Below are 27,159 nucleotides of genomic sequence, written 5' to 3'. Positions count from 1 at the left end.
AACTAGCAATAGTAAAATATTCTGAGCAATGGAGAGTGTAGAATACTAAAGTTACAAAATCCTCAAGTCAGGAAGAGTGTACCTAAAGTGTGGAGTGGACAAGGTTAAGCATTAACGCAACACAGACCAGAATGATGACATTGACAAATTATGTACTTCTACATCTAAAATGTAGGGATCCCTTTTATGCTTGGTTAGGTGAGTGGGGGTGGTGGGGGCTATTGCTCAGGTAATAGAAGATCCAGCAATGAGTTGGTGTTGCATTTAACCACATCTGCCCCACCAAGTGTGTAATCCATTTGGTGGGAATTAATTCACACCTCAATAAATTGCACAGCCCAGGGAAAGAGGGTTACGGGTTTGATGAATGGATGGGGAAAGGAGATACTGGGAAGGTGTGACAAAGACAAAAAATACACAACACAACAACAATATTCATCAGGGCGATGAGCAACACATCATCATTAATCTGTTGTGTAAAGAAATAGAGGAAATACTTTGACACAGTTTAGTTAAATGCATCGTAAAGAGTCCTACAGACCCATAGACCCAACTTATTATTAGATAGCTTAATGCTCCGTCATCTAGGTTTGACAAATACAAATTAAGGATGAGTGAAGTTAACCCCCAGTTCTAAAAAGTATGATTGTTGAAAGAAAAATTATATTTTATTGCCAAATTCGGTGATGCATCTGCATTCTTCATGGAATGTCCGTCACTCTTGGGTGCCTGGCTGAACCAGTCCATAGGAAAGCAGGAGTATTAAGCTCAGCTTTCACCTTTTATTCGTGCTAGAGAGGGGAAGGCCTGTAGATTGTAAAACAGAAACTGTATTCTAGAGTCAAGGAGAAGGACAGAAGGCAGGTAAGCTTCATGAGAACTGTATCAAGAAGATTCAGAGGTAGAGCAAAAAGAAGCGGAGTTTCACATTTGCCAGCAATGTAACACACACGTAGTCAGTAGCATTTCCCAAATCAACGCCATTCCACAAAGTTGAGCACTAGGCCTCAGGGTCATCATCATGGTTTCCCTTTGAAGTTGCTAACTTCCTTCTTGTGACTGTTGAGGTAGTCCCACCCTGAATCCTTCCATCCTTCTCCTGACTCTGAGTAACTCCATCCCACTCCCGATCCCAGCGAGATAGACATGTAGTGCACTGCTGTTGAAGAACAAGAAGAGAAACAGAATTGGAGTATTTTGTGTAGATTTGTGTTTGTTAACTAAGGTCACTAGTCTGGTCTTTGAAGAACCAGAAAAGAGGAGTGGACGTTACAGGTAATTTTTGCTAAAATTGAAAGGGCCAATCACCTTCATGAAAAATGATCACCTATCAAGTCCCAAGCATTGCAGATCATTAAAATCAAGCTTACTAATTAATTGAACACCTTCCCTCGCCATCTGTTGCTACATCAATCATCAATTATCACCCACAATCACTCAATAATATCATCACTCTCTCTGGCAATAGTTCCCACTTCCAGTTTAAGCACAGTGGTAGGTACACAGTAGTATCGCTCCTTTGATACAAGCAACACATTGAAATTTGACAGTCTTGTAAATCAATGCTCTTCTCGGGCAGCCGTGCTAGGTCCAAAAAAGATAGGCACGTGAGTGAGGCAGGCATTGTCTCCAATGTCCTTAAGGGAATGGGGAGGCTTCTTCACTGCACACTGATCCAACTTTAATCTGGCCATACAACTGACTACAAAAGGTGAGGCAGCATAAATCAGACACAAACATAATGTTTCACTAGGTATATCTTCATTTGTTCTTGCAAAGAAATAAGTTTGACAATAAATAATTAAAAGATACTATGGTGGCATACTCAGACAAGCACGTAGAGTTTATCCTCAAACTCAGGTTGTTAGCCCAGACTTTGGTCAGCTAACACACTTGAGTCTGATGAATCATCTTCTTCCTGTGCTGTTTTAGGAACAGTGTAATTGTGATGCATTGAGTCTTGGTTCATTTTGATCATAATCAATCTTTCCACGTTTTGAGGTGAGAAACTGGTCCGTCTCACTGTGACAAAAATGCCAGCTGCACTGATTACATGCTCAGCAAAAACCCTGCCTACTGGACAAATCAGATACTTTATTGCGAGCCTGCTGAGCATTGGCCATTGGGGCATCTTCTCATACCAATACACCAATGGTTTTTGATTCACATAGACCTCTTTTGGGCCATTGAGACACTCCTGGAACATTTTCTCAATAGTCATTGGTGCTACCATTAGTTCAACCATCTTTACCTTCACCTCTGCACTGGACTTATGATCTGTCACTTGAAACCAAACCAGTGCAGAGGTTGGGACCAATTCTTCTGTTCTTATAGTTGTGTTTTTTGCTGGCGTCCTTGTTGCTGTATTGACTGCTGTGAGACAAGACTGCCCTCTCTGGAAATTGAACGCAGCACCATAGAACTTCTGCCCGGGTTTAGGACACTAGTATTTCAAGACATTCTTCTTCCAGGTCTACAGCTTGCTTAACAATCCACCGCTTGCATTTTCAACTATCCCCTTTGGAAAAAGGAATGAAAGTGGACAGAATTTTTGTGTACCGCGAATTAAGTAGTGTGACACAGATGTACTCTTTGGACAATATGCTGTAACAGCTAAGCGAAGCATTAAGCTCTTAACCAAGGCATTCACGTCTGTATTTTCATTAACACCAGTGAGTGAGAATCTTTCAGACACCTTATTTGATGTATCCTGTAACAGATGCAACAATGGGATCTCTTGGCCCATTGTACTGTCCTTCTTGCTAATTTCCCATGTGAAAACCTCATAAGGTGTGGCATCTATGTCAGGCATTTGACTAGGTCCCATTTGTCCTCATCCATGGTCATATTTTTTCCAAGTGCATCCCATCCTCTTTGAATGAAATTGGGCCTGATTTAGACTTTGGCAACTGTATTACAATTTTAATAGGATATTATGGAATCTGAATGCGTCAGATGGGATATCTGTCATTTTTGTGATAGAGTAACTCCATCCGCAAACTCTAAATCAGGCCCGGAATCATCAATCTGCCTGTACTGCTCAAGCATACATTGCAATATGTAATAGGATGATTTACATTACGTTAGCACATCCTGTATGAGGGCTTTAACTGGTACTGAATTAGCACAGTGAATAATCCTCAACTGCTTACTGGCTTAAATGGAATGGCTGAAATGAGAGCAGATTATTCTGCAAATGGTCAGTATGTTGCTATGTCTTCTGTTTTTTAGAAAGTCCTGCAAAACCAGGTTGAGGCAGTGTGCCAAACTCAGGCCCTGAAATGGTCACCATCTGCTATGGCCTTGACTATATTATTGCCATTGTCTGTGGCAACAAATCCTATCTGCAGACCTTTGGGTCACAGCCATTCACACACCTTGCTTTTAAAGTCTTCCAAGATGTTTGTACATGTATGGAAGTTCTCCATGATACACATATCTACTGTTCCATGGCACTGAATGCCCTTAAAAGAATCTTCAGTGTTGAGACCTGTAGATAGCTGTTGCCTAGCCCTCACAAAAGAGATCCAGTGTGCAGTGATAAACATGTAATTTGCTTGACAACTGGTTCACATGTCTGTTGGCAGGTGGATAATGTGAACAGCACTTTGCTGCAAAGCTTGTCCAACCAATTATGATGGAGAGCTGGAACAGCATCTCTAGCAAAATAGGTCTGACTAGGAACCTTCCATTTTGGGCATATGGCCACTACAAATTCTAAAAATGACACTGATTCCACGAAAGAAAAAAGGAGGAGGCCCAGCACTAACATTTTCACCAGTTTGCCTTGTACAAACATGCCGTTGGGTGCTTGCAGTTCTAGGGGTCCTCCTGCCTAAACATTGACATAATATTAGACTGGATTTTCTTCTTTTCTGCAGGCACTGACACAAGTAAATTAGAAGCATGAGGCAGAGATTCAATGTGTGCTTTGGGGCAGTCACTATATGACGTTGTGTCTCCATCTGACTCTTACGCCATTTTGAGGTCGCTGATGTAGGGGAAACTGCTGGAGACAGGACTGCTTTGTGTAAAGATGTCACCTGTTCTTCCTCATCACCTCCCACCAAGATTGAAGCTGATGATTGCCTGCTCTTCTCACCTTTGTCACCATCACATGCAGCAACTTTTTTAGGGTGCTCCTTCCGATTGCCTCTCTGCAGTGCATACTTCTACTGAGGTATAGGTTGATGCAGGTCTCAGCAGGGGCCTTACATATATGGGAGCTGGTGGTGATACCTGTGCCATATCCCTTGGAGCAGGTTGAATAGGAGGGGTAATGTTGGTGTCCTCTGTGCTAGCTTCCATAACAAGGACTGGCTCATTGTCATCCTCCTCTTCCCTTTCCCTAATTTTAAAGCATTCAGGAACTTTTATTTTCCCTTGCATCTCCTGACATCTCTTGGATTCTGCCGGGGTCTAATCCATGTCCAGATCATCATCAGAAGAAGTGCTTGGAGAAGATGGTGATGTACCCTTTCTTTTTCTTGCTGGAGATCTGGGACACAATTATTCTAAAGGAGGAAGTTCTTGCTCAACAGGAAGCTCTACCTCCTGTTCTGCTGCAACCTCAAGAAGATCTACTTTTGCTGGCTGTGGCTGCTGACCAATTTACTATCCTGAAATGACTGGGTACTACTTTGGGAATGGGACAAACTCAATTCAACGTCACTGCTCATTGGCATTGCCATGATTGCAGTGGCTGCCTGGCTGCTAGACATTGGCTTGGTCCTAGGTTGGGATGGTGCCAATGATGCAGGAGGGTTGCTCCCAGCTTCCTCCCCAGAGTCCGGTGTGGCAGATACAAGTTTCTGGAAACAGGTTGTGGTCAGCATGCCAGTGGTAGAAAGCTAGTTCTTCTCACTGGCCACTTTCTTGTTGAGACCTTTCTTTGGGGCCATCTTAAAGCTGTCAGTTGCTGGGTGCACTGAGCTGCACAAGTGGAAGAGATTGGAAGACTGAAGTCATGTGTTGTGTGGTCACATATCTTCGGACAGGCCTTCTATCTGGCAGTACTACAGGTGATGTCTCCTCTCTTATGCACCTAAAACCAAACAAGCAAGAGAATCATTTAGTGAAACATAACAGTTTTTACTAGTACAGACAAAGACAATATAGGCCCTCATTATGTCCCTGTCGGTCGATGATAAAGTGGCGGCAATACCACCAACAGGCCGGCGGTGATTACTGCCAAATTATGACCATGGCAGAAAGATCTCTGAAAGACAGCGAATGTACCACACCGACTGCTAGGGCGGAAACAACAGCCACCACGGTGGTAGCCACTCACAGCCAGGCGGAACATTCCGCCCTCCATATTAAGGTGGTCATTCCGACCGTGGCGGTCGGCGGTGAAGCGGCGGTAAGACCGCCAACAGGCTGGCGGTCTTTTTTCATGTATTCTGACCATGGCGGTTACCGCCATGGCCAGCCGCCGCTTCACCGTTCCGACCGCCACGGCGCTAACGACCGCCGGGCTGGAGACCTGGGTCTCCAGCCCGGCGGTCGTCACATACCGCCGGCTGTATTCCAACCCGCCTGACCCCGGCTTACCGCCATGGATTTCATGCGGTTTGGGACCGCCATGAAATCCATGGCGGTAAGCACTATCAGTGCCAGGGAATCCCTTCCCTGGCACTGATAGGGTTCTCCCCCACCCCCAACCCCCACCCGACTCCCTCCCCTACCCCCCCACCACCCCTGCCACCCCCAAAAGGTTGCAGGACCCCCGTCCCCCACCCCGATCCCCAACATATACACACACATACACGCACGCATTCATGCACATACACACACACCCCCCGCATTCATGCACGCATTCATGCACATACACACACCCCCGCATTCATGCACGCATTCATGCACATACACACACCCACCCCGCATTCATGCACGCACTCACACGCCCCCTCATCATACACACACGCACACCCCCATGCACGCACACAACTCACAACACCCCTCCACCCCCCTTCCCTAGTGGACGATCACTTTACCTGTTCCTGGTGATCCTCCGGGAGGGAACGGGACCCATGGGGGCAGCTCCGCCGACACCTCCACGCCAACAGAACACCGCCACAGCGAATCACAGGTCGTGATTCGCTGGGCGGTGTTCTGTTGGCGTGGCGGTGGAGCTACCTCCACTTCCCCGCCTGCCGCCAGTATGGCTGATGGCGGCTCTTCGTCCGGAAACGGGCGGAGCGCTGCCAACAGTCAGAATGGCCTGTGCGGAAGACCGCCAGCACTGGCGGTCTTCCGTACGGCGGTCCCTCTGCGGTCCATTGAAAAGACCGCTGAGGTCGGAATGACCCCCTAAGTCTCTGCAAACCGCCACCTTTTCTGGGGCGGTACCAACGACATCAAAAGCCTGGCAGCAACTGAGCTCAGAAGGGAAAGGACTCACCATTGGAGACACAGGGAAAAACCATGCAGCCATGGAACCAGAACTGCATGTTTTTCCGATTATATTCTATGTTCTGCTCCACAATGAACACCAACTCCTGCGAAGACAATGACGGTGAGTACAGCCGCCTAACACATAAGGGGGGGGGAGGAAAAAGAGAGTGATACACACATGCACAACACATACCCCCCCCACACACACACACACTATACACACAACCATATGCATTACAAAAGCAATCCCGTAACTCGGCTGAATAATGCAAGGATGCAACAATTTCGCCAAAGTGTTTGTAATAAGATTAACACAGTAGAAATAATAAGTTAGGAAAGATAATAGATATATACATATTTACAGAAAAAGGGACACAGCCCAGTCCTCAATTTGAGTTGGCCACATGGCCACAGACCAAAGTCCAAGGCCACACTTGTCACCTGCTTCAACACGGAGGGAACACTGCAGGGGCATCAGTTGGTAAATAGCCTGGCACCTCAGGGGGATGGGTGGCACCTCAGCCGGGAGATGTAACAAGAGCACTGGTTCTGGAGGGGTCAACATGACCTGTGCTTGATCCTGGTGATTGATGGGCCACAGTCTCTCATGTGGGTGTCTTACCCACTCGTTCTGGATGGGGCAACATGCCCTGTGCTTGATCCTGGGGCGTGATGGGCATGTGGGTATCTTACCCACTGGTTCTGGATGGGGCAACATGCCCTGTGCTTGATCCTGGGGAGTGATGGGCATTTGGGTGTCTGACCCACTGGTTCTGGATGGGGCAACATGCCCTGTGCTTGATCCTAGGTAGTGATGGGCATGTGGGTGACTTACCCACCGGTTCTGGATGCGGCAACATGCCCTGTGCTTGATCCTGGGGAGTGATGGGCATGTTGGTGTCTTGCCCACTGGTTCTGGATGGGGCAACATGCCCAGTGCTTGATCCTGGTGAGTGATGGGCCACAGTCTCTCATGTGGGTGTCTTACCCACTGGTTCTGGAGGGGGCAACGTGCCCTGTGCTTGATCCTGGGAAGTGATGGGCCACAGTCTCTCATGTGGGTGTCTTACCCACTGGTTCTGGAGGGGGTAATGTGCCCTGTGCTTGGTCCTGGGGAGTGCAAGGTCACAGTCTCTCGAGTGGGTGTCTTCCCAACTGGTTCTGGAGTGGAAAGGTCGCACAGTAGCCCATGGAGGCAGGATTACATACCGTCCGACAGCGGTGATGGCTGTTTGGTGGTGGTGCGGCTGGTGGGGGAGGCTCCTGCCCATCCCCTACAACCTTGGACGGATGCACAACCATGGTTGGTGGTGGGGGCTTGGTCCCCGTTCCTGGTACAGGCTCCTTACCCTTCCTGCCTGCTGGTGCAGACTCCTTGCTCTTCCTGCCTGCTGGTGCACGCCCCTTGCTCTTCCTGCCTGCTGGGACAGACTCCTTGCTCCTCCTGCCTGCTGGCGCAGGCTCCTTGGCCTTTCGGGTGGCAGGTGCAGGCTCCTTGCCCTTCTTGTCTGCTATGGCAGTCTCCCTACCCCTTAGGCTGGCTGGTGCAGGCTCCTTCCCCTTCAGTACATGTGGCCTGGATCCTATTTCGCCACGAATGGGTGCGGTTAGAACTGGGCCCGTGGACTGTATGGATGAGGTGCTTGCCTGGGCTTGTGATACCCTGCCCATATGTGAAGGACGGGGGAGGGGTAGGGAAGAGGTCAATGGTGGATAGGAACAGTTTTTTAAGGACATTTGGGTGGAAAGAGGGAGAAGGAATGGGAGTGGAGGATGAGGGAGTGGTTGTTAGAGGTGTCTGCCTGCTGCTTTTGGGTGGGTGCAGGTGCATGGCCTGTATGCTGTTGTGAGGTGGATGACTGAGTGCTTGTGTTTGTGTACTTTAGGAGGGGGGACAGACACAGTTGGATAGGGCAAAGGGGACGTGTGCATGGCTGTTGTGGAGGTGTTTGCCAGTGAGGAGTGTGTTCTGCTTGGTGTGGTGATGATGCTGGTGGTGGATGATGATGTAGTGCATGCAGGGGTGAGTGTACATGTGGCTGGGAGGGAGGTGGTGGGATAGGTTGGGGTTGAGAGGAGTGGGACTGGGCAGCGGAAGTTGGAGGGGGAACAGTAGAAACAGGGACATTGGCTGCCATCAGAGAGGAGGCCAGAGCCGGAATCGATCTCTGTTGGGCCATTAATCCAGTGTGAATGCCTTCCAGGAATGCATTAGATTGTTGCATCTGGGCTGCCAGCCCCTGGATGGCATTCACAAAGGTTGACTGCCCTACAGAGATGGATCTCAGGAGGTCAATAGCCTCTTCACTCAGGGCAGCAGGGCTCACTGGGGCAGGGCCTGAGGTGCCTGGGGCGAAGGAGATGCCCACCCTCCTGGGTGAGCGGGCACGGGAAACTCACTGAGGGGCTGCTGGGAGGGAGGTGCTGGTATGGGGGTGGCGGATGTACCTGTAGCTGGGGTGTTCACAGAAGTGTCCGCCACCACCAGGGAGCATCCATTGGAGGAGGTATCTGTGTTAGAACTGTCCCCTCCAGTCTCTGCCCTCATGGTCCCCTCGCCCTCTGTCCCACTGGTGCTCTCACCGTCGGTGGACTCTGCCTCCTAGGTCCTGTGGGATGCAGCTCCCTCCGTCGCCGGTGCCTCTGCTCCTCCGCCAGATGATGCTAATGCACATAAGGACAGGATGACAAAACAAAAATGGGGGGAAGAGACAAAGAATACACTGGGTCAATGGCTGCACCAACACCACCGTTGGCGTACACAGCACCCTCACACACAGGGAACAGGCCTATGCAATATGCATTGCATTACCAGAGAAATAGTTAGCCACCAAGGCATGGGGAGGGGCACACACCACCAAATGCAGCACACCTGGGACCCACGCAGCACTGACCAGTAGTGGATGCGCACAAGTTAGGTAGCAATATTTTCCCTTCTAAGCCCTAGCCACCAGGGGACCCATGCTGCAATGTAAGGACTGGCCTAGGGGCACCCACTGACAGACATCCCCCACCCGGATACCACCCTACCATGTGTAAATTGTAATGATGGGCATTGTACGCACCCCCTTCATGGCTGCTGTGATGCCCTCAAGCACCCATCCAGCTCAGGATAGGCCACCGCCAGTATGCGGGCCATCAGGGGTGTCAGGGTTCGACGGGCACCCCTTGCTCGTTGGGAGGCCATCTCCAGCTGAGCTTCTGCCATCTTCCGTGACCAGCGACTCAGGTCCTCCCACCATTTATGACAGTGGATGCTCCGCCTGCCATAGACCCCCAGGGTCCGCACCTCTTTGGTGATGGCACACCATATTCCGTTCTTTTGATGGGCGCTGAACTGCAGAGGTAATACACACAGTAAAATAGAATTAGACAAACAGTCCTGCCTGTTACACATTTTGACCACCATACCCCTTCACATCACCATTTACACACACATGGCCCAGTACACAACATGTACTCTGCGAAGAGGACATCCACCCATCCCCCCTTCCACGAGGAGTTCACACACACAACTCCATGCATTCATGCCACATGCAGCGTGCTCACAGTGTACTCACCTGTTGGTCTGGAGGTCCATACAGCAGCCTGTACTGGGGTAGGACCCCATCCACCAGTCACTCCAATTCCTCTGAAGTGAAGGCTGGGGTCCTTTCCCCAGTCACACGGACCATGGTAGGTTCCAGACACAGGTCACAGCAGCACATGCAGTGTGGGTCCTCTCCTATGGAAGGTCAGGTAACAAGTGAGGAATCAGATAGAAAATGTCAGTAACGTCCGCGACAGTGCATACCGTCACCACTAGCGTACATCACCATTGGCCACTGTAACCCATAGGGCCCAATGTTAGCCAATAAGGGGTTGCACAGATGTTCCCGACCGCCTCCCGCAACAGTGCACAACGTCAGCGGAATTCACTTCCACCTTTCCCTCCACACAGGACAAGCGGACGCCATTTCAGAGTGGGGGGGGGGTCAGGCCCTGGAATAATGCTGCATCACAGGAGATATTAGCACATACTGGACAAATCACAATGACCCATTACATGTTTACAGGATGGAAAGTTCTGTTGTAGCTCCATTGTTCAGTTTGTGACCGGATCCTCACTCTTGTGTCCCTTAGATTCCTACCGCTGCAGATGAATAGGAGATGGAGACATACCCCGTGTACAGATCCCTGATGGACTTGGCAACACTGGATGATAGGCACATTATCCTCACCTATAGACTGGACAGGGCCACAATCACAGAGCTGTGTGCCCAATTGGAGCCTGACCTGATATCTGCTATCCGTCACCCCACTGGGATCCCCCCCTGGTGCAAGTGCTATGTGTACTTCATTTCCTGGCAACTGGTTCTTTCCAAGAGACAGTGGGCTTGGCAGCAGGAATGTCACAGCCAATGTTCTCAATAGTGCTGATAAGAGTGTTGTCTGCCCTGATAAAACACATGTGCAGCTACATTGATTTCCCCCAGGTTGAAGATTTGGCCACAGTGATGGCCGAGTTTTATGCAATGGAACATATCCCCAACATAATTGGGGCAATTGATGGAACCCATATTGCATTTCTCACCCTCCGCCAGAATGAACAGGTGTTCAGGAATCGTAAGAGTTTCCACTCTATGAATGTGCAAATGGTGTGCTTGGCGGACCAGTACATCTCCCACATCAATGCTAAGTATCCTGGGTCGGTGCATGATGCCTTTGTCCTTAGGAATAGCAGCATCCCAAATGTGATGGGCCAACTACAGAGGCACAGGGTGTGGCTAATAGGTGAGCCCTGGTTCCCACCTAATATATGTTGCTGTATGGGTATGGTGTGGGCCATATAGGATAGTGTGTGGCTAAATATTGTCCCTCCATACTGGCAGGTTACTCTGGTTACCCAAACCTATCATGGCTGCTGATCCCTGTGAGGAATGCCAGGACAAGGGCAGAATAACGTTATAATGAGACACATGGGTGATCCAGAAGAATAATTGAAAGGACCTTTGGCCTCCTGAAGGCCAGGTTCCGGTGCCTCCACCTAACAGGTGGATCCCTGTGCTACCCACCAAAGAAGGTTTGCCAGATAGTGGTGGCATGCTGCATGTTGCATAACCTGGCCCTCAGACACCATGTCCCATTCCTACAGGAGGAGGAGGCTGGAGATGCCAGTGTGGCAGCAGTAGACTCTGTGAACAGTGAGGATGAGGAGACAGAGGATGAGGACAACAGAACATATGTGATCCGAGAATACTTCCAAAGACACACAGGTAAAACAGTGTTACTTCACATTTCAATGGCATTTGTTTTAATTTGTGTGGCAATGGAATGCTGATATTTTCAACTTCTATGCCCACTTACTGTTCCCTCTGGCAATTAATTTTGCAGATGTTGGTGACCTGACATACTCCTGGTGTGATCACTACAGCCAGCTATAGGTCATTAATCTATGCTCATTCTCTGTACAGTTGAATTGTAATGTTTGTACCTGTTACAATGAATACATATTTGATATAAGTGACATACTCCAAAATTGTTTTTTTTCAAAGGGTGTTTATTGAAGTGCTAATATATGGAGGGGCAAGTGTAATGGGATGGAGTGATGATGGAGGAAAGTCCAGGGTATTATTCCAGTCTGTTTGTAGCACAGGTGCATTGTTCATGGGGACATATGAAGGGGAGCAATGGCAGTTCAGGGTGGACAGGGTGACAGAGTGGGACACAAGGGTGACAATCAGGAGAGACTCATTTCCTAGCGGGGATCTTGGCAAGTGTCTCTGGCTTCTGTCTGGATAGCAGGGAACGTTTGCAGAGTGGTTCACCTTCTGCAGGGGGAGGGGTACTGGTGGCCTGTGAGTCCTGTGGGGGGCCTCCTGGCCACTAGCGGCAGTGGAAGTGGAAGGCTGTTCAGATGTCTGGCTAGTGGCAGGGGCAGGCTCGTGTGAGACTGCCTCCCTCATAATGTTGGCCATGTCTGCCAGCACCCCTGCAATGGAGATCAGGGTGTTGTTGATGGCCTGCAAGTCCTACCTGATCCCCTGGTACTGTCCCTCCTGCAGCCGCCTGTTCTCCTGCACATTGTTCAGTATCTGGCCCATTGTGTCCTGGGAATGTTTATAAGCTCCCAGAATCTCTGCGAGTGCCTCCTAGAGAGTCGGTTCCCTCGGCCTGTCCTCCCCCTGGTGCACAGCAATCCTCCAAGTTTCCCTGTTGGCCTGTCCCTCTGTCCCTTAAAACATGTGCCCACTGCCACTGACCCCAGGTCCCTGATTGTCATGGGGGCAAGGTGTGCTCTGGGGTCCCTGTAGAGGTGGACACACTGCTGATTGGCGGTAGGTAGGTGTTGCAGTGGTGTTTCCTGATGGGGGAGGCTCTGTGGTGATGTGTGACTGGGTCTGGTTAACTGGATGTCCAGTGGTCCCTGATGGGCCAGGTAGGTCATCCAGATCCTGAAGACCAGAGTTGCTGTCATCACTGTGGGCCTCTTCAGTTGGGGGACTGGATATTGCTGGCACCTCCTCTCTGCTGACATTGGCTGGGGTACCTATGGGGATGTAAATGATGTGATATGGTTTCTGTGTCTGACATATTGTACATCGTGGCTTCCCCTCTTTGGTTGGATTTGCCCTGGCAGTTTTCACTTATGTATGTTAGTGTATGGTGGGATAGTTAATTCTCTAAAGTGTGCATGCTTTAGTGATGAGTGCCCATGAAGGGCTGTGAGTAGTGTCCATGCATTGGTAAAGCATGCAGGGCTTGGCATTGGGGTGATTGAGATGTGATGGTTGGGTGTGTGGGAAGTGGTGGAGTGATGGGAGTGAGGGTGAGGGTATGTGATGGCATGCAGGTAGGGGGTGATAATAGTAGAGAGTTGACATACCAGAGTCCAGCCCTCCTCCGACTCCGGCCAGGCCCTCAGAATGCAGTATTGCCGAGACTTGCTCCTCCCATTCTGTGAGTTGTGGGGGAGGAGGTAGGGGTCCACCTCCAGCCCTCTGGATCACAAGCTGGTGTCTTGCTGCAATGGAACGTAGCTTTCCCTGTAGGTCGTTCCACCGCCTCCTGATATCAACCCTAGTTCTTGGGTGCTGTCCCACGGCGTTGACCCTGTCCACGATTTTCTACCATAGCTCCATCTCCCTAGCTGTAGATGTCTGCTGCACCTGTGCTCCAAACAGCTGTGGCTCTACCCTGACAATTTCCTCCACCATGACCCTTAGCTCCTCCTCCTTGAAACAGGGGTGTCTTTGTGGTGCCATGGGTGTTCTGTGAGGTGAGTTGGTGAGGGTGTGTTGGGTAATGTGTTGGGGTGTGTGATGTGTAGTGCGTGAGTGGTATATAGGTGTGAATAGTGAGTGGCTCTAGTTGTGTCAGTGGTCTTGGTGTCAATTTCTGCCAGTAATTGTTGCTTGTAAAGGGTTATGGGTAATGTGGGGGGGTGTTTTATAGCGGTGTGGGTGTGGTGTGTGTATGGGTGTCAGGTGTGTGTTGTTTGAGTTGTCCAATGTGGTGTTGTTTTGTATATGGGTGTCCATTGTGAGCGCGCAGTATGTGCCTCCATTGGTTAACCGCCATTGAATGTCCGCCGTGGTGAATCGTGGGCCATAATGTGGTGGGCGTAGTTCTGTTGGGATAACAGTGTGGGTTTTGATACCGCTAGTTTATCACTGACCTTTGGTGTGGCGGATTTGTGTATGTGGCTGAATACTGACGGATTGGTGTGTGTGTGTCATAACATGGTGAATGAATATCCGCCGCCGCAGCGGTAAGTTGGCGGCCATCAGCATGGCGGTAAGTGGGATTTACTGCCAATGTCATAATGAGGGCCATAGTTTAGGGTGGCTGGTTACTTAAGTTATGATTCTAAATACTCAATGCAATATATCCAACCATTTTAAAGTCAAACCACACCACCATAACACCACCATAACATAACATGTATTTTCTCATCCGGATAACAACATACAGATGTAACTCCTTGCTTTATGTGCATCTGTTCTAATGGAGACATCTGTGGAAGTCAGGGAGGTTCATGGGAAATGGAATAATCCATAGAAAATGAAGGCTGGCGTGCACCTCTGGCAAGCAGGGGGTCCAGGAGGAAATGCAATACTACCTCAAAAAAAAAGAATGTTGTCTGTGGATGTGCACCTATGGCAGGCAAGGGGGGAGATGGATGGAGGCAAAATGCAAAAAGAAAAATTCAAATAACTTAAAAAAAATAAACAGAAATATATTAAAATAAAGACATTAAAGTAAAATGAAACATTAAACTAAAATAATGGAAATCAAAATGTTAATACAAATGTTTTTAATGGAAATAAGGGCTGATGTTTGTACTAAGAGAGTATGAGAAACCCATTTGGAGACAAGGAGGCGCAGGTGAAAAATGCAAAAAAAAAATGCATGTAATATAAATTACTGTTCATCATAATCATATTCATAACATATGTATACTGCACTGACCCTAAAGCATTTTATTAAATTGATATCAAGGAAAAGTAAAAAACATGAACAAGAGCAAAAAAACATATCCCTCTCCTATGAATCTGCCTGGAAAATGGTTTTGAGAACTGGAATAAATTAAGGCTGGCTTTACAAAATGGCCGCGGGTCACATAGTCGACCAACAATAGGCAGTAAGGAGGCATAGAGAACAAAGAACACATGCAAGCCTATGGCAAAAACACACTGACTGGCTGCTCAAGATGGCCGCCGGCCACATGGTCAAACAACAACAGCAAGCAAGGAGTCATGGAAAACAAAGAACACATGCAATCCAATGGCAAAGCACACTGGCTGGCTCCACAAAATGGCCACAAGCCACATGGTCAAACAACAACAGTGAGCAAGGAGGCATGGAGAACAAAGAACACATGCAAACCTATGGCAAAGCACCCTGGCTGGCTGCATAACATGGCTGCTGGTCACATGGTCAAACCAATAACAGCAAGCAAGGAGGCATGGAGAACAAAGAACACATGCAATCCTGTGGCAAAAACACACAGAAAGGCTACCCAAAATGGCCACAGGCCACATGGTCAAACCAACAAAAACAAGCAAGATGGCATGGAGAACAAAAAACATAGGCAAGCCAAAGGCAAAAGCGCACTGACTGACTGCACAAAATGTCTACCTGCCACAAGGTCAAACAACAATACTGAGCAACAAAGCATGGAGAACAAAGAGCACATGCAAGCCTATGGCAAAACACACTGGCTGGCTACACAAAATAGCCTCCTGCCACATGATCAAACCAACAAGAATAAACAAGGAGGCAGGGAGAACAAAGAACACATGCAAGCCTATAGTAAAAGCACAGTGACTGGCTGCAGGAAATGGCTGCCGGACAAATGGTAAAACAACAGCAGCGAGCAAGGAGGCATGGAGAACAAAGAACACATGCAAGCCTATGGCCAAGCACACTAGCTAGCTATACAAAATGGCCTCCAGCTGCATGGTCAAACCAACAACAGCGAGCAAGGATGCATGGAGAACAAAGAACACATGGAGGCCTATGATCAACACACTGGCTAGCTTTAAAAAATAGCCTCCGGCTGCATGGTCAAATCAATAGTGAGCAACAAGGCATGGAGAACAAAGAACACATGCAAGCCTATGGTAAAGCACACTGGATGGCTACACAAACAGCAGACAAAGAGAGTGATCCTTCCACCTGGAAATCCAAGTGAAAAGTGAACAGGAGATGGACAAAGCACTGGAAGGAGCCTGCTGGACAAGAACAAGAAGTTGAAGCCTCTGGGGCACTTCCTTCCTGTTGGAAGGAACAGTATAAAAAAAAAAAAAAAGCTTCCTGCACTAAAAATCAAGTTGAGTGGTCCTTTAGGGTTAAAACAAAAAGACTGAAAACTATCTTTTCAAATAGATTTAGCTGCTTCTCAAGAAGAGAATCTGCTCAAGGTGCAGCTGTGGTTGCTTACTCCCGCCAGCGGCACTATAAAAGTGCCAGTGCTGCCAGAAGCTGCTCTAGTGGGCCTAAAATCTCACATGCACTTGCAAGAAGCCTGAGATTACCGTGGTGCTCGCCAGCATGCACCAAAAGTAAATCTTGCCTGTGCTTACAGAAAAAAAATTCTGCCACACCCCAGATGGCAGTATTTAGAGAACTGCAGTAATCACGGAGTGCCCGAATTTTGCAAACTCTGCCAGCGGAATTAATTTTACTGCCCACCCCTAGTAAAAATTATTCTTGGGTCACAAAGGGCTGTAAGTGGCTACGCAAAACTTATTTCATAGTTTCAGCATCTACATTTGAACCTGTGTGAATCAGCTCCAGAGTATTGATATATGCAACGTTGGCAAAGGTTCTCATATATGGACAGAGCCACTGCGATAATACAACTCTGCAACCGCAGCATTTTCACGATGCAAATGTGCTTATCACATTTGTCATGTGCGCAACAACCTGCTAAAAATTTTATTGATTTTGCAGAAATTATTTCTATGGCAACAAGAGGAAATGTTATCAAAAAAGTGGGGACACAGTCCCGCACATTAGCAGATCCTTTAAAAGGATAATTGTTCACCTTAAGGTTGCTGATTGCTGCATTCTTATGTAAACTGGTACCATGGAGGTGAAACCTTTGCTTAAATGTCAAAAATACCGAAATTACACCGCAGATGCTCCACACTCACGCATAAATTTTCTGTTTATTGGTGCATGCGTTAGTTACCTTTGAGTCATCCATTTCCACATAATTATAGTAGCAAGAAAAATATAGACTTCATATCACAAATTACGTTCTGAGGACATCGGCTGGCCCTCTCCTCAGGACTGTGGGCAGGCAGCTTTTGCTGTCTGTGCACGGCATATGTATATGTTTTACCAGGTAACATCACTCACCGATGCATTTATGATAAAACCTTCACTGGCGCTGCGCCATGTCTTTAAGGTAAGGCCTATTTCAGAAGTGTGTCTTCTTTAGCACTGCTTTTATCCTGGCTACATGTCCACAGCAATGTATTGTTTAAATCCTGACAGTGTCTTTAGCTACGAGGAAGTATCCCGCTATTTTAAGGCACTTTGGATTTTCATTTACTTGGACCACTTCCTGATTACATTAATTATTCCACTATAAACACTTTCTTTGGAAGTCTGTGTTTGGCACTGCCTAGATATGTTTGTAACAAGAAATTCTGCATGCGCAATCACTTTTATGCAAGAAATAATAGGCCATGATATTTATGATTCAAATGAGTGTATCAACATGGATGAATTGATCTTAATACTAATGACTCTGTGGAAAAACGAATTCGCTAAATTGTCTTTTTTTAATTTCCATACTATTTTTTGTGGGTAAGCATTGACGTGCTGTGCGGTAATAACATATGCTTAGATTCCCTGTGCTTAAAGGTATTCTGCAGCGCCCTGCCGTTCTCATCACCCTCTGAGAACAGGATAATTCCTTCCCTCCCACTCACCGTTATGCACTATTGCTAACATTAAGCCCTTTCATTGCAGAATTGGTGACATTTGTCTTTGCAGGCCCTTTTGTGAGAAAGCCACAATAGCACGGCAGGCATTATGACTCAATTCAACGAAACTTACTTATACAAAAATATATGTATAGCTTTTTGTGTGAATTATTTAGTCACCACTATCGTAGGCTGCGCTAAAACGTTCCTAAAATGCTTTTCTCTGTATATTTGCTTTCAAAAGGTTGGCGGTGCTCATTTAATAAGCAGTTTGAATCATAACTTGCTTTAACTGTTAAAATATTGCTTAAATGTTTTGCCATACCGCAGGCCGGGGTTAAAGGCACTGCCATAGAGGCAAAGGTAGTGCCATGGACGTCAATTCACCAAAATGCCTGGGGTAGCGGAAGTGACATCACAAGGCATTCCATCTTTACTTTCACTTACACATACACACACATTCACTCATACACACAATCTCTCTCACATAAATACTCTCACCCCCAAACATGCGCACAACATACATTTAAAAGTGTTTTTAATAAAGCTACAAAGGAGGATGATATTCCAGCTAATTGTAAGCCATTTTTTATTACAATAATTGTGCATAATATTTTATTCACTATTAGTGTAATAATAAAAAAAGATCAAAACAAGGAAGTGGAACTTCAAGCAAAGTCCATAAGGAAACCTGCCGCTGAGTTGCTGGCACTGATGGTGCGGCCTCTGAGGACAGGGGTTGCAGAGGAAGTGCTGCGTTCACTGGCGGACCCTAAATGACATCCATGGGTAGTGTCACCCATCTTTACATTTGCAAAACATAATACTCCCACCTCGTTTGGAAATGGTAGATTGCTGTGAAAGTGATGAGCACTACTGGATTCCAGGGTCCTGATAGAGAAATCAGAAAACCGATTGAACTAAGTGGTTATGTTGCAGTGTGATTGATGGTTAGTAATGTGATGAGTAACTGGTCTAGCCAATAGTAATAAAGAATAGAAAGGCGGGTATAGGTTATGTTGCAAGTGGCAATCTAGGGCCAGATGTATGAATAAACCACTTTGCGAATCTCTAATAGCGATTTTTAAGAAATCGCTGTTTCTGATTCGCAAAATGGTATGTATCATATTTGCGATTCGGTAATAGCGATTTCTTAAAAATTGCAAATGCTATTACCGAATCGCAAATAGCGATTCTGAGCCCATTCGCACCTATGAGCCTGGCCCATAACTGCACATTTTTTGCATTTCCCAAATTGCGAATTCCAATTAGGAATTTAGGAAAAGCAAAACCCCAGGGTGCTGGGGGCCTAATTCCCCCTCTGCTGCACCCCAAAAAATATTTGAGGACATGTAAGGCGCACACCTGCCAAAGGGGCATGTGTGCGTTACATGTTGATTTAAAAAATGCATTTTTAATGCATTTTTAAAATTTGCACATGGTTACCAGCAAGTTTTACTTGGTGGTAATTGCAATTCCTTAATGCCCAATTCGCATTAAAGAAAAGCTTGATACATGTGCTTAAGAAATCGCAAATAAGGATTCCTTATTTGCGATTTCTTATTTAGAGAATCACAATTTGCGATTCTCTAAATGGCCTCGCAATTTTAAGGAATCGCTTTTTTATCGATTCCTTAAAATTGCATAGCAAATGCCTGTCATACATAATGAAAGGCATTTTTGCATTCGCAAACGGCCATTCGCACCGTTTGCAAATGCAAATTCGCTTGATACATCTGGTCCCTAGTACAGTAAGTCTGCCCTGAGCACTATTGAACACACCAAAAGCGATGGTAGGAATGTTGGTAATAAGTCTAACCACTGGAAATCGCTAAGGGTAATATTCCAGCTCATCTTCTTTTGACCACCATGCCACCTTTGTTTGGAATCAGCCATATGTAAATCAGTCTAGGCCCAGCCCTGATAGAAATAGTCCATCCAGAACTATCAGGCTAGATCCTTCCTGAACGAGAACAGAAGCAACCTAAGACTGGTTTAACACTGACTTGGGCTTTTTAGTCAGATGGAATTTGGTTCCAGTGGCACAGTGAACATGGGATCCATGTCTGGGCATACCCATGGCCACTTACGGCTTTACATCAAACACACAAAAGGTGATGGAAGGAAAGCTTTCAATAAGTTTGAACATTGACAATAATTTGTGGTAGCATTCCACCCCATTGTTCTTTTGCCCACTATGCCACCTCAGATTGGACACAGACATATGCAAATCAGTCTTCACCATGCTCAAATAGGTGCTGTCCAGCCTGCACTGCCAGGGCAGATCCTCTCTGAATCAGAACACAAGCAACCTAAGGGCAGTTTCACCCTGATTGTGGCTCTTCAGTAGGGATTAGGTTGGTTGCAATAGCAGTGAGCCCAGGAGCCATGTAGGAACAGTCCAGCTTGAACTGCCAGGCCAGGTCCTTCTTGAACCAGACTCAAGAAAACTAGAAGTGTTTCATAGTCCTGATTGAGGCTGTAAAATGTAACTTGTAACCAGTGGCAGAGAGAGCATGGGTCCCATGTCTAGTCTGAGCATGCCTCCGGCCACTTAGAGCATTTCAACAAACACACAAAAGGTGATGGGAGGAATGCTTGCAGTAAAACTAACCACTGGCAATCAGTCAGGGTAGCATTCCAACTCATTGCTTTCTTGCCCACCATACCACCTCAGTTTTGTCCCAGCCACATGCAAATCATTCTTGAAGCTGCTTCAATAGGAGCAGTACAGCAAAAATTGCCAGGGGATGTTCTCCCTAAATTAGAACATAAGGAACTCAAGACCTGTTTTCCCTGTTTAGGCCTTTTCAGTCAGGTGTAGCTTGGTTCCATTGATACAGTGAGCACAGGAACCCCATCTGGACCTAACTCTAACCACTTAGGGCAGTAACCCAAAAGCACAAAAGTTGATGGGAGGAAAGCTTGCAATAAGTATAACCCTGGCAATCGTTTGGGTAGCATTCCTACCAATCATTCTTTTGCCCACCATGCATCTTTTGTTTGGACCAGGCCACAAGCAAATCAATCTTGATGACCCAATATAACAGTCCAGCTCGAACGGTGAGGCCAAATCCTTCCTAAATATGAAGGAAAGTGGCCCAAGACTGGTTTCACCTCAACTGGGGCTCTTCAGTCAGTTGTAACTTGGTTCCAGTGACATAGTGAGCACAGGGTCCATGTCAGGCCATACCACTATCCACTCATGGCATTACATCAAACACACACAATGTGAGGTAGAATTGAAGTCCATCATTCTTTTCCTCAGCATGCCATATCAGTCTTGACCCTTCTCCAATAGCAACAGTCCATCCGGAGCTGCCAGGCCAGGTTGTCCTTGAACTTAAACACAAGCAACCCAAGATCAGTTTTGTTCTAATTACGGTTCTTCATTCAGGTGTAGCTTGTGTCGTTACACAAAAACACACAAAAAGTGATGGGAGGAATGCTTGTAATTAGTCTCACCCCTGGCAATGGCTTGAAGTTATCCATTGTGTCTCCATTTCCAGACAAAATGAGCAAACTGAACACAATTTCAAAATAATTCTTGTAAATTTAACTGAAGCAAAAACTCATTAATGTCAGATATTCTATTAAAAACACTGGCATGGGAAATAAAAAAATAAAAACATTTGCAATGCAATAGGTCACTCAATTCCCAGAGTTAGTGCTATTGGCATTGTAAATGACAATGTCTTTTGCCCATGTTTTATGGAGTGTAGTTGATGTATGTAGTGTGGAGTGGAATTGTGTAGGTTGGATTGAAATTTATGGTTGTGGAAGTGTGTGGGGTGGAATTGTGTGGTGTGGATTGTATTTGTGTAGTGGAATTATGTGGCTTGGTGAAGAGACAGGGGTGAGAGCTGCACAGAATAGATAGAAATGAAGATAGAGAGGGATAGACAGGTTGTGCAGGAAGTGGTGAATGAAGTGAATGAACTGAAGATAAAGGAGCAGAAAGAGTGTCAGAAAGAGAGAGACGAAGGTGAGAGCATGCCACAGAACCATAAAGAGGGAGGGCCTGGCTGTGCATGCAGAAGACACCCTAAGAAGAGGAGAGGAGCATGGGTTTGAGAGACAGAAACCTTGAAAGGACACAGGAAATAAACTGTGCTTGAAGACTTGAAGTAAACCACATGAGAGAGACAGGAAGAGTGCATAAGAGAGCGAGAGAGAGTACAAGAGAGAGACATGGGGGGGCTAGTGGGAGGGGCACCCAGGAGAGGGTGGGAGGTGAGAGGTGGATCAGAACACAGCATGAGGAGGTACAGAAAGGTAGCACATATGAACAGGCAGTATAGAGAGGACATAGGGTGTGCAGGGGAGGGATGAGATTGGACAGTGTGACTGTGAGATTAAAGGGGATAGTGGCAGTGTTAGAGAGAGATGAGGGGCAGTGGGTCTGTGGGGGAGGGTTGACAGGGTTGGTGGAAGTACAAAGGAGAGATGTGTTGGTTTGCAATTGTTTGCTGTGGAATTGTGTGGTGTAGTTTTAAATTGAATAGAGGAAAGTTGTGGCATGGTGTGCTGTGGAATTATGTGGATATTAATTAAATGGTATTAAGTGTACTCAAATTTTGTAGTTTTGGAATGTGTGTTATGGAGTTAATTATGTGGAATGTTATTGTGCATTCTGGACTTGATTTATGTGATGTGCTGTTAAATTTAGTTGCATGATCTGGAAATCTGTGGTGTGTATGGGGTATCTGGTGTGTGGCGGAATTGTGTTGTGTATTTGAAATATGTGATTTGGTGTGGAATTATGAGTTGTATATTGGAAATGTGTGGAGTTGAATTGTGTGGAGTGGAACTGTGTGGCACTGAGCGAAATGGTGCTTATTTGAATTATGTGTTATGGCGTGGAGTGCATTTATGTAGATTGTTGGCATGTGGCATAGAGTGTATTTATGTGGGGTACATTTATATTGTATTGAGAAGAGTTTAATTTTGTGAAGTGTAGTTATATGGCACTGACTAGTATTATGTAGAGTGTAATTATGTTGTGTGGTGCAGAATTGTGTGGCATTGAATTGTGTGGTGTTGTATGGATTTATGTGGCATGGTTTGCAGTGGTATTATGTGGCATGGTGTAGTATTATATTGTGTAACATATCTTGCAGATTTAAAAAACAAAAACAAATTCTAGCTCAATCAGATCAAAAGTTACAAAAATATGGTGACTCAGTTTCCTGCATATCAGTGCACTTTTCGCCAAGGTTGACTGGCCATCTTTAAGTTGTTCATTGCTGGATTTGGGTGCTAAACTGTGGAGGGAAGAGGGGACCCTTCTGGGACGCAGTTGGCACAAGCAAGTCACCCGGGAAGGGTATGTGTGTTTACGTTTCTTCTTGGCCGAGAAGTGCCTTAAGTGCAGGAGTAAAATTTATAGCAATAAATCAAAGACAGAGCTGGTGCCCAGATGAGCAGTATTGTTGCATCAGGCAGGGAGATGAGCAGAGAGACTAGGCTGGCATTCTTCTACATATGTGAACATGTAAGGTTTCAAAATCCAGCTCCTTAGAGCAACGCAGCACCAGCGTGTCAGGCGTCAAAAAGCTTCTTCAAGTGGAGCAATTTTTGACAGACATTCAACATCTTGAACATAACAGAAGAGAGTGCACAAAGCTGCATCTTTTAGTGAAAGAAAGCTCCCTATAAAATAAGTCAGAGACTAGAGGGGCACTCCCCTATCAGAGTTGGTGGAAGCATGCTCTGTAAATGAGTTTACACAAGAGCACAAGGGCAGCTGGGGTGAAACTGGTGACTGTGTGCTGTGGAGTGCAGCCGGAGATAGGCAGAGGGGACAGGGGCCCCTGTCTGCTGCCAAAGCCCAAGTGGCAAAGGATGAGGTCACTCTGAGTGCAGGTGATCTGTAGCTTCTGAGTCACATACAGACACAAAAACACACAAACATACACACAAAGATACAGGGGTGTGCACAAACACAGCAGGCAGATAGTGCCTTAGAACCAGACAGAGGCCAGCAGGTACACGTGGGGCCAGAGAAAGACGTGAGGAGAAGTCAGACACAGGGAAAGGCGTAGGCAGACCGGAAGAGAAGCAGGGAAATTAGAAGGCCAGTCTTGAAGCACAATTCGTTTTCACCACAAGGCAGAAAGAAAGGGAGGTTAAAAACATAGAGACAAGGGAGGAAGATGGGCATTGAGATGGGAAGAAAGGCAGCGTGACGGGAAAACAAAAAGTCAATCCAAGTTATGGAAAGACAGACAGAGTAGAAGACTGAAGATGTATTTAACGAGGGCTTCACAGACACAAGGAGATTGGCAAGTAGAGCGTCAGGGAGAAGGGCAGGCAGAGATGCATTGAGGGGCAGAGAATGCCACAAATAAGGACAGAAAAGGAAAGGGGAAGAAGAAAAGCATGGAAAGGTGAAGGCTGGCAGGTGAAAGGGTAGAGGAGAAGACCGACTCATGTGGTCATTGAGACACATGGAGAGTGGCAGATGAAATGGAGGAATAGTAGACCATGAGAGAAGAAGCACATTTGACAAAGTCCAGCAGCACAGACATGTAATAGTTAAAGACAATAGTTTTAGTGAGTCAGACAGAAAGAAAGATCAGAGCAGATAAGAAAAAGTAGACAGATAGGAAGGGAGGCTGGAAAACAAAAAACAGGGGCACACAAGGAACATGGCTGAAATTCAGCAAATGGCAGATACTGAGGGGGCATGCAGAAACAGGAAGAGTGAGGGGGAGAGGCAGGAAAACAGGAAGATGGCTAGACATGGAGTATAGCTGATGTTCAATTAGAGGCAGGAAGTGAAGGAGGCAGAAAGTGATTCAGAGTGACCGGAAGGAGGAGCAGGCAATCCAAGACTGGAAAATGGAGATCCAGTAGCAGACAGAGCTGTGGGAATGGCACAGACAAGAAGATTCACAGGAAAAGAAGAGGGGCAGAAAGAGGTGGGACCAAGAGCAAGATGCATCCAGAAGGCACAGACAGAGTGGTATATAGCAATAGAATTACAAAGGGGTAATGAGCAGAAACACAACAAATCACAGGGAGCAAATTGAGGTGGGCAGAGTTCCAATGTTTATTCTAGAGAGGGGGACCTCACTTCTTAGCTTGAGGCAGAAAGAGGTTCATGTATATCCGCCACAAATTGTAAAATGACAAAATGAGGTTCTGGTTTACAAATCCCAAGTATATCTCTCAACACTGTGATTATTTTAGCTCAAATGAGAGCGCCAGACCCAAAAGACAATGGCCATCATTACGTCCCTGGCGGACGGTGGTATTTTGGAGAAAGGTACTGGCAACAGGCTGGCGGTACCTTTCCCTAAAATATGACATTGGAGGTATGGCCCAAGCCAAACCGCCAATGTACCACTCCATCCGCCAGGGCGGTAACAGCCGCCGGGTTGGAGACCACAGTCTGGGCCATCACTGTCCCACCCACGGGATAATGACCCTGCCTACCGCCAAGGTTTTCCTGGCAATCTTACCTCCACGAAAACCATGGTAGTAGGCACTATCAGTGCCAGGGAATTCCTTCCCTGACACTGATAGGGGTCTCTCCCGCCTCCCTCTCCCTCCCCAGAGTTGTCCCACACCCTCCCGACCCCCCAGACATACATGCACATTCACACACCAACATACACATGCATACACATGCATACACACACTAATACACACATCCACTCACACATGCAGACATTCATTCACTCACACATCAACACACACTGACATACATTCTAGCACACACGCATTCACACCACACAACATACACACACACACACACTCACACAACACCGCCCACCCCCTCTCCTGTCGGAGCACCCAACTTACCTGCTTGCAGGAGGTCCTCCGGCATGAGATGGGACGCAGGGCTACTGCCAGACTGTATCATGGGTCATGATATTGTCTGTGGCCATCTACTGGCGTGGTGTGGCGTGGCACTGCTGCTGGCAGCAGCGTCACCTTACTGCCATCCGCTGCCAAGACAATAGCCGGAATTCAACCAGCCTTCTGGCAGAATTCCGGCTACAGTCATAATATGGCAGACGGTAGGAAGCTGCGGCGAATGTGTTTTGGCAGCCGTCACCACGGCGGAAGGCGGTTTATACTGCCAAGGACATAGGGGGTCATTCTGACCCCGGCGGTCATGGACCGCCGGGGCCAGGGTTGGCGGGAGCACCGCCAACAGGCTGGCGGTGCCCCGCAGGGCATTCTGACCGCGGCGGTTTGGCCGCGGTCAGAAGAGGAAAACCGGTGGTCTCTCGCCGGTTTTCCGCTGCCCAAAAGAATCCTCCATGGCGGCGCAGCTCGCTGCGCCGCCATGGGGATTCTGACACCCCATACCGCCATCCTGTTCCTGGCGGTTCTGCCGCCAGGAACAGGATGGCGGTATGGGGTGTCGTGGGGCCCCTGGGGGCCCCTGCAGTGCCCATGCCAATGGCATGGGCACTGCAGGGGCCCCCGTAAGAGGGCCCCACTTTGAATTTCACTGTCTGCATTGCAGACAGTGAAATTCGCGACGGGTGCAACTGCACCCGTCGCACCTTCCCACTCCGCCGGCTCCATTCAGAGCCGGCGTCCTCGTGGGAAGGTTGTTTTCCACCGGGCTGGCCGGCGGCCTTTTGGCGGTCGCCCGCCAGCCCAGTGGAAAACCCAGAATCACTGCAGCGGTCTGACGACCGCGGTGCAGTGTTCTGGCGGGGGTACTTTGGCGGGCGGCCTCCGCCGCCCGCCAAGGTAAGAATCACCCCCATAATGTGGGTCAAAATCTTAGGCGGTCATTCTGACCGCGGCGGGCGGCGGAAGCCGGCCGCCATGCGGTCACCGCCATTTGGCCGCTCCGCGGTCAAAAGACGGCGGAGGCCATTTTGGCTTTCCCGCTGGGTCGGCGGGCGCCCGCCAAAGGAGCACCCGCCGGCCCAGCGGGAAAGGCCCTGCAACATAGAAGCCGGCTCCGAATGGAGCTGGCGGTGTTGCAGGGGTGCGACGGGTGCAGTTGCACCCGTTGCGATTTTCACTGTCTGCTATGCAGACAGTGAAAATCATGCTGGGGCCCTGTTAGGGGGCCCGGCACTGCCCATGCCAGTGGCATGGGCAGTGCAGGGGCCCCCACGACACCCGTTCCCGCCATCCTGTTCCTGGCGGTCAAAACCGCCAGAAACAGGCTGGCGGGAAGGGGGTCGGAATCCCCATGGCGGCGCTGCTTGCCGGATTCTCCCAGCCGGGGCTAATCCGGCCGGAACCTGTTGGCGGTGCTTCCGTGGACATCCACCCTGGCGGTCATAGACCGCCAGGGTTGGAATGAGAGCCTTAATGTCTAATGAGCCTTACAATCCATCAACCCATTTTTTCTCTGTAATTATCT

This window comes from Pleurodeles waltl, chromosome 9 (assembly GCF_031143425.1).
Source record: "Pleurodeles waltl isolate 20211129_DDA chromosome 9, aPleWal1.hap1.20221129, whole genome shotgun sequence".
Taxonomy (NCBI): domain Eukaryota; kingdom Metazoa; phylum Chordata; class Amphibia; order Caudata; family Salamandridae; genus Pleurodeles; species Pleurodeles waltl.
This window is presented reverse-complemented; position numbering follows the sequence as displayed.